Here is a 7,605-nt window from a genome sequence, read left to right on the forward strand (position 1 = left end):
AAATGTGTGTTTGTGAGTGTCTCTGTGTGCATGTATGTGTGTGTATTTCTGCCTGCATGGTGCATTTATTCTACTCTGCATTTTATATTATGCCATAATTAAACCACATAAAGGTGATGACTATTAAGCATGAAGACTATATGAATCACTGCCTAATTAAACATCAAAAAATCCATGAATCAACCACCTTTGGACATTTCCTGTAATGGATGCATTTGTTAGCACAGGCCATAGGTAGGTAGATTTGAATGATCCTCAAAGTTCACCTTGTACCTTCTTGGTGGCCTCCATATGCCACCATTACATTGACAATGCTAGCTGAAGAAGTTAAGAGTTGCAGTCAAAACATTGGAAGGGTACCAGATTGGAGAAGGCAAGTCTAGTTACTGTAAGACCTGCTTTTCATGCATAACATCACAGTATGGTTTAACACTTTGAGACTATTATCCAGTGCCACTGGGCCTGACAAATTTGTCCTGCCCTATAGAATGAGGTTCCCCTTGAAATCCTGATGGTCCCCACCCTGTTGTTGTTTCAAAGAACCTTGAAGACCCAGGCCTTGTGGGAGAGTGTGTGAAGTCCCCTTGATTATGTGGGCTTGGTTCTCTTTCATTCCTGTCTGGTGCTACCCTTGCCATCTTTTATTTTTTTATTATCATCTGTTATTGTATTTTTTTCTTGTTTTTAATGTTTTTACTTAAGCTGCCCAAAACCATTGAGAGTCAGGTGGCATACAAATTTTAATAATAATAATAATAATAATAATAACAACAACAACAACAACAACTATTTTCTTACACAGAATTATAGAGCTTCAACCACTCTATGTATTCAACAGAATATTTATTCAACAGAATCCCACGTAGAATTTAACTATTATGCAGAATTTGCTTTCTTTACTTCTCTTCCTGTCTAGGGCTACCTCTCTAAATAGCAAGCTAAATATATTGGTTAATTCATCCCTCTATAGCTTTTCCTTGATTGATATCCAGAGATGATTATCTAAGAAGATACCAGTATAATATGCCTTGTTGTTGTTGTTTAGTCGTTAAGTCGTGTCTGACTCTTCGTGACCCCATGAACCATATTGCGCCAGGCCTTCCTGTCCTTCACTGCCTCCCTGAGTTTGCTCAGTTTCATGCTCATTGCTTCAGTGATGCTATCTAACCATCTCATCCTCTGCCGTCCTCTTCTCCTTTTGCCTTCAATCTTTCCCAGCATCAGGGTCTTCTCCAAAGAGATCTCTCCTCGCATTAGGTGACCAAAATATCTGAGCTTGAGCTTCATTATCGATCCTTCCAATGAGCAATCAGGGTTGATTTCCTTTAAGATTGACTGGTTTGACCTCCTAGCAGTCCAGGGGACTCTCAAGAGTCTTCTCCAGCACCACAGTTCAAAGGCATCAATTCTTCGGCGCTCGGCCTTTTTATGGTCCAGCTCTCACAGCCATACATTACTACTGGAAAAACCATAGCTTTGACTATGCGGATCTTTGTCGGCAAGGTGACGTCTCTGCTTTTTAATATGCTATCTAGGCTTGCCATAGCTTTCCTCCCAAGGAGCAAGCGTCTTTTAATTTCATGGCTGCAGTCTCCGTCTGCGGTGATCTTGGAGCCCAAATAAATGAAGTCTGTTACTGCTTCCATTTCTACCCCTTCTATTTGCCAGGAATTGATGGGTCCAGATGCCATGATCTTAGTTTTTTTAATGTTGAGTTTCAAGCCAGCTTTTGCACTCTCCTCTTTCACCCTCATCAAGAGGCTCTTTAGTTCTTCTTCACTTTCTGCCATTAGGGTGGTATCGTCCGCATATCTGAGGTTGTTGATGATTCTCCCTGCAATCTTAATTCCGGCTTGTGATTCTTCCAGCCTGGCATTTCTCATGATGTACTCTGCATATAGGTTAAATAAGCAGGGTGACAGTATACAGCCTTGTCGTACACCTTTCCCTATTTTGAACCAATCGGTTGTTCCATGACCGGTTCTAACTGTTGCTTCTTGGCCTGCATACAGATTTCTCAGGAGACAGGTAAGGTGGTCTGGTACTCCCATCTCTTTAAGAATTTGCCACAGTTTGTTGTGATCCACACAATCAAAGGCTTTTGCATAGTCAATGAAGCAGAAGTAGATATTTTTCTGGAACTCTCGTGCTTTCTCCATGATCCAGCGAATGTTGGTGATTTGATCTCTAGTTCCTCTGCCTCTTCGAAGCCCAGCTTGTACATCCGGTAGTTCTCGGTTCATGTATTGCTGAAGCCTAGCTTGTAGGATTTTCAGCATAACCTTACTAGCATGTGAAATGAGTGCAATTGTGCGATAGTTTGAGCATTCTTTGGCGTTGCCCTTCTTTGGAATTGGAACATAAACTGACCTTTTCCAATCCCGTGGCCACTGTTGCGTTTTCCAAACTTGCTGGCATATTGAGTGCAGCATTTTAACACCATCATCTTTTAGTATTTTAAATAACTCAGCTGGAATACTGTCATCTCCACTAGCTTTGTTGTTAGCAATGCTTCCTAAGGCCCACTTGACTTCACTCTCTAGGATGTCTGGCTCAAGGTCAGTGATCACACCAGCGTGGACATCAGGGACATTAAGATCTTTCTTGTATAGTCCTTCTGTGTATTCTTGCCACCTCTTCTTAATCTCTTCTGCTTCTGTTAGGTCCCTGCCTTTTTTGTCCTTTATCATGCCCATCTTTGCACTAAACGTTCCTTTCATATCTCCAATTTTCTTGTAGAGATCTCTAGTCTTCCCCATTCTATTGTTTTCCTCAATTTCTTTGCATTGTTCATTTAAGAAGGCCTTCTTATCTCTCCTTGCTATTCTCTGGAAATCTGCATTCAGTTGCTTATATCTTTCCCTTTCACCCTTGCTTTTCGCATAATATGCCTAGGTGCCATTAATGCTTCTGCCACATAACTTTGCTTACTTTGTGAAACCAATCCTGTTCCTCTTCCAACATAAGAAATTAACAAGCTCTTTTAAAACTCTGCAAAAGGCGCACCTATGATTCAGGCTAGTTGTTGACCCTAAAACCCATCGATTTTCATTAGTGAAGTTGAGCTAATAATCTGAAAGCTCCAAACTGAGGAAAGCCAATGGCCAAATTGGATGGGAATACTTGGAACTGGAGAATGTGTAGGGAAGGGAAGGCTGCCTTAATGCTTCACTGTGTTTTCATTTTACATAGGAAATACGTAAGATACACATTTGATAATAGTCCAAAAGCACTCAATGCAGATAGTGGAAATATAATAGCAATTTTTAATGCAACAAGAGCACTAATAATGAATAAAACAAAAACACATGGTTTACTTCTATTTTCACTTAGTGCTGGGCAGAGAAAAGCTCTGCATTTTTTCCTGCCAATATTCATTGAATTTGATGAAAAAGAACTTGCTTTCAAAATCCTATCAAAGAACAAAAGATTTTTGGAAGTAATTCCCAAGGATGGAATTTGGTGTTAATGCATTTATGAAGTTATGAAGCAACTGAGAGTTATGTTGAATGCCCTGTCTTTCTTTGGACAGTCTTCTCTCTCTCTCTCTGCAGCTTCCCTGGCATCCCACACTTCCATTAAATCCCATGGGAAATGCTCAAAAGAGAAGTCCTCCCAGTGGGCTTTTTAGGAGCAATGTGACTATAACTGCTGGGGTGTGTTGGGACAGGGTTGTGCCCTTGAGAAATTATGGGAGAATGTCTCTTGTTCTGGAGAAGAGGTTCACCAATATCTCTCCACAATTTTGGTGGAGAATTTCAAGAACTTAATTTTAATGTTCTTGAAATTAGTTCTTCTCCATAAGTGAAGTTCATTCTTCTTCTCCATAAGTGAAGTTCATTCTTAGTTCTTCTCCATAAGAGTTCTCCATTAGTTCTTCTCCATAGATTCATTTTTAGTCTTTCAGAACAAAGATGAGGAAGTATTCTTAAAATATATATATAGTATTTGTTTTTAAGCAGAAATCAGCTGTTCATTCTAAAATGCTCTGTCATGGCTTGTTCTTCCTCAAAAAGAACCTTCAAAATAGTCAGATGACTGAAGACTCTCTAAGGCTTAACCCCACTGAACCATGAATAAAAATACAAAAGGGGAAGACTGCTTATTTATATGGTTGGCTGATAATTCATTGCAAAACTCTCAAAAATAGTGAGACTTTCTAAGGCTTGACTAGATTCACAAACTCTGCTCTATTATGTTGTTGTTTTTCCTCTGAAGTTGCACATTGTATTTATCTGCATCTTAAAAACAGCACAGCAGCTGACATTGTAATCACTGAGAATATTTGAAAGAACTGTCAGAACTGTTACAGAATTATTATTATTCTGAATATATCCTGGGTTGGATTACTTCCTCAGTTGAATGAACTTTCCTATTTCTTGCTAGAAAGAATGGAGCAATAGCTTCCTTTAAATATTTATGGAACAATGCCTTATAAAAAATGAGTAATGTAAGATTATACCAAGGCCTTAATGCATTTTAAATCCCAAGTTTCCCTTGGCATACTTTGACATTTTAAGTGCTAGACTAGCCTTCCCTAAATTTCAAATATATTGACCTAGGATTCCCAGATTTTCCAGCTGTAGAAATTAGAGATTGGGGCAAATTATTGTTTTAGTTAACATTTGAAGGCTAATGTAATTTATTTTGCACTTTAACCCACTATATAAACATGTATATTTTCATGAAAAAATGTACAACATGTATAGAAGATAAAAAGTTTGAAAAACAAATTTATGTTGGGCAAAAATACAGAGAAAAAAAAAAGAAATATGCTTACAAAATGCATGCATAATTTTAGTACAAATAGTTCTTTACAAACAGGTGTAATTATATTTGACAAATTTAACTATTTGCAAGAAGGAGAAAATCAAGAGAATCAAACTTGACATATTTACAAAAAAGAAGGAGGCAAATTGAAGAAGATTGTGCTATACTAAAACACTTCCCAGAGAAAAGCAAGGCTGTATTGATATTTTTAATGAATAATGGGAAAATAGCTGGACACTTTGCAGAGTGCCTTTTCTTTCTGAAAAGAACAAGTTGATCAATAGAAAGGAACTTGAGGGATGCCAAGAGGGAAGGGGCAAGAGAATTAAAAACAAAACTTGCAACCCAAATGAATCCCCCAACTTCAAATAAAACATTTTAGAAAAACTCAGAATGTTTGCAATTTCCAAACAGTATTTTACACAAATCACAGTACTGATTTTAGTATAAAATTACTCCACTGGCTTCTAATTGATGATCAGGTGGGAATATTGGGGCCAATGAACAAGGGCTTGAGGATTACCTAATGTCCGCATGTTGCTATTCTTCCACTACAGAAGCACACTCCAAGCACCTTTCTGTTTATAAACGTATGTGTCCATTTAATGAGTCTAATAGTGTGACCCTGAATATGTTTGATTGTTACCAGGCAGGAGATTATATTTGAAATAAGGTTGAGTAAGCCGTTCTAAAATATTATGAAACATTTATTGCAACTCCAAGGGCTTGAATCTCTAATCTCTAATCAACACAAAGAGCCACATTGGCTGTTTTGGCACACAGTCAACAATTGGTTTAATGTAGGATTAGTGTTAACACAGTCTGAGAAAGCTGATATTATGATATTCTATCCTTACTGAGGAGTCTGATTAACTGATTCCACTGTTGAACTACTCTTACTGAGAGGAACTTTTTCCTAAAATTCAGTCAGAATCTGACTTCTTGTAACTTAAAACCAATATTCTGTGTCCTCTACTCTGGAGTGATATTGAGCAGGTTTTGATTTTCTGTGTAACATTATTTAAGATATTTGATGAGTGTTACCCTATCTCCCCTCAGTTTTTCTCTTCAAGACACTTCATTCTTTTCAATCCCTCTCTCTAAGACTTAGTATCCTATTTTCTGATCATCCACTTTGCTTTTCTCTGCTCTTGTTCCTCTTATTTGAATCTTCCTTAAAGTTTAGTTTATTGTTGTTCAGTTGTTAAATCGTGTCTGACTCTTCGTGACCCCATGAACCATATCATGCCAGGCCTTCCTATCCTTCACTGCCTTGCTGAGTTTGCTCAGTTTCATGCTCATTGCTTCAGCGATGCTATCTAACCATCAGTTAGTACTAAGAACTTAACACAATACTATGCATTAGGTGGAACTATTATCTCTTGTAATTTATAAATGACACTTCTATCTATGCAGTGTTTTTTGCAGTTGTATCATACCACTGGTTCATATTCAATCTGTAATCATATTTTTAATTTGATTAGAAATGTTGATAACTATTTGTAATTAAACAATTTATTTATAATGTAAAACTTGGAAGAAGGAGAAAATACAAGGGTTGAGGGATCAGAATATATCTGTTGGGTGGAGAAGTTGAATTCTATTCTATTGAGTGGATATAGACTCCAAGTAAAATAAGCCTTCTTATAAATTTACTTACATCATTAGTATAAATTAGCGTGACCAGTGACCTTCATGTGCTTATGAAACATATGAAGGGTTTTACATTGCTCTGCAGTTTGCTTGCCCTGCAGCTGCCTTGAATAATGTCTTTATCACAGGGATCAAGTTGCCACCATTGCAAACTTTTTAATTGGACCCTGAAGAATGTCATGAAGTGGTTGTGTGTGATTTTCATAATTATTTGTTTGAAGGTATCCTCTTTTCAATTTTCCCCAACCTATATGTGTTAGATTATTGCATCTATAATTCTTAGATAGCACAGTTGCTGGGAATTCTAGTGCAACCAGCCTGGAGTATGTCAGATTGGGATGGGTGAAGAGCCGGGTGGTCCAAGTGTGATTTATGATAAGAAGGGAGAAGGGGAAGGGGAAGGGGGAAGGGCTGAAATTGCATTGAACCCATATAGTCCTAGATTATATGGCAGATAGTAGTTATGTTAGTATTAAAGAGACAATTTCTAATCCACTCTCAGTCAGAAAGCTTACTGTTTAAACTTGGGGAAATCACACTATTTTTCAGCTTAATTACCTACCAATTCAGTGTGAAATAAGAAAGGAGCAACCATTCCACTGTCCTAATTTCTTAGAGGAAAAGTGAAAAAATAACCAAAATAAAATCTGATAATCCAGTACGTGATGATCTATAAAACAACCCTTTATATCCAGTAAAAGCACAGCTTTCATGGGACCGGATTGTAGTTCAAAATCTTTTCCCTTTCCAGAATACTTTTTGACATGGGGCCTATATAAGTACAGTCCCAAACTCACAATTGTCATTAAAACTTCTTTGACTGACGTATGCCTGTTCACAAGGCATACGTTTCTTCCTTCATAGCCCTTTTCTCTGTGACTATTTTTCACCCAGAGGATAATATTCAAAAACAAACACAACCATTACCCCCAAACTAACCAAAAAGAATTAAAAAACAAACATAAAATTTGGCCTTTGATATCCATATAGCAACATAAAGTTGTTATGTATTCAAGTCTTGATTCAATTAAAGTGAATCTCATTTAAGAACCGTTGCTTTTACTGTGCAGATAGTTTATTCATGTATTTTTTTTTTGCTATTTTTGTCAAGCATTTCTTATCTATTGATTTTAAACAAACAATAAATAGTCTCAAAGTAATAATTTTTTTCTTCAAATAAAA

This window comes from Python bivittatus, unplaced genomic scaffold, assembly GCF_059951505.1.
Source record: "Python bivittatus isolate LINGU-HERP-01145 unplaced genomic scaffold, Pbiv_v1 ctg000340_np1212, whole genome shotgun sequence".
In the NCBI taxonomy this organism is placed as follows: Eukaryota; Metazoa; Chordata; class Lepidosauria; order Squamata; family Pythonidae; genus Python; species Python bivittatus.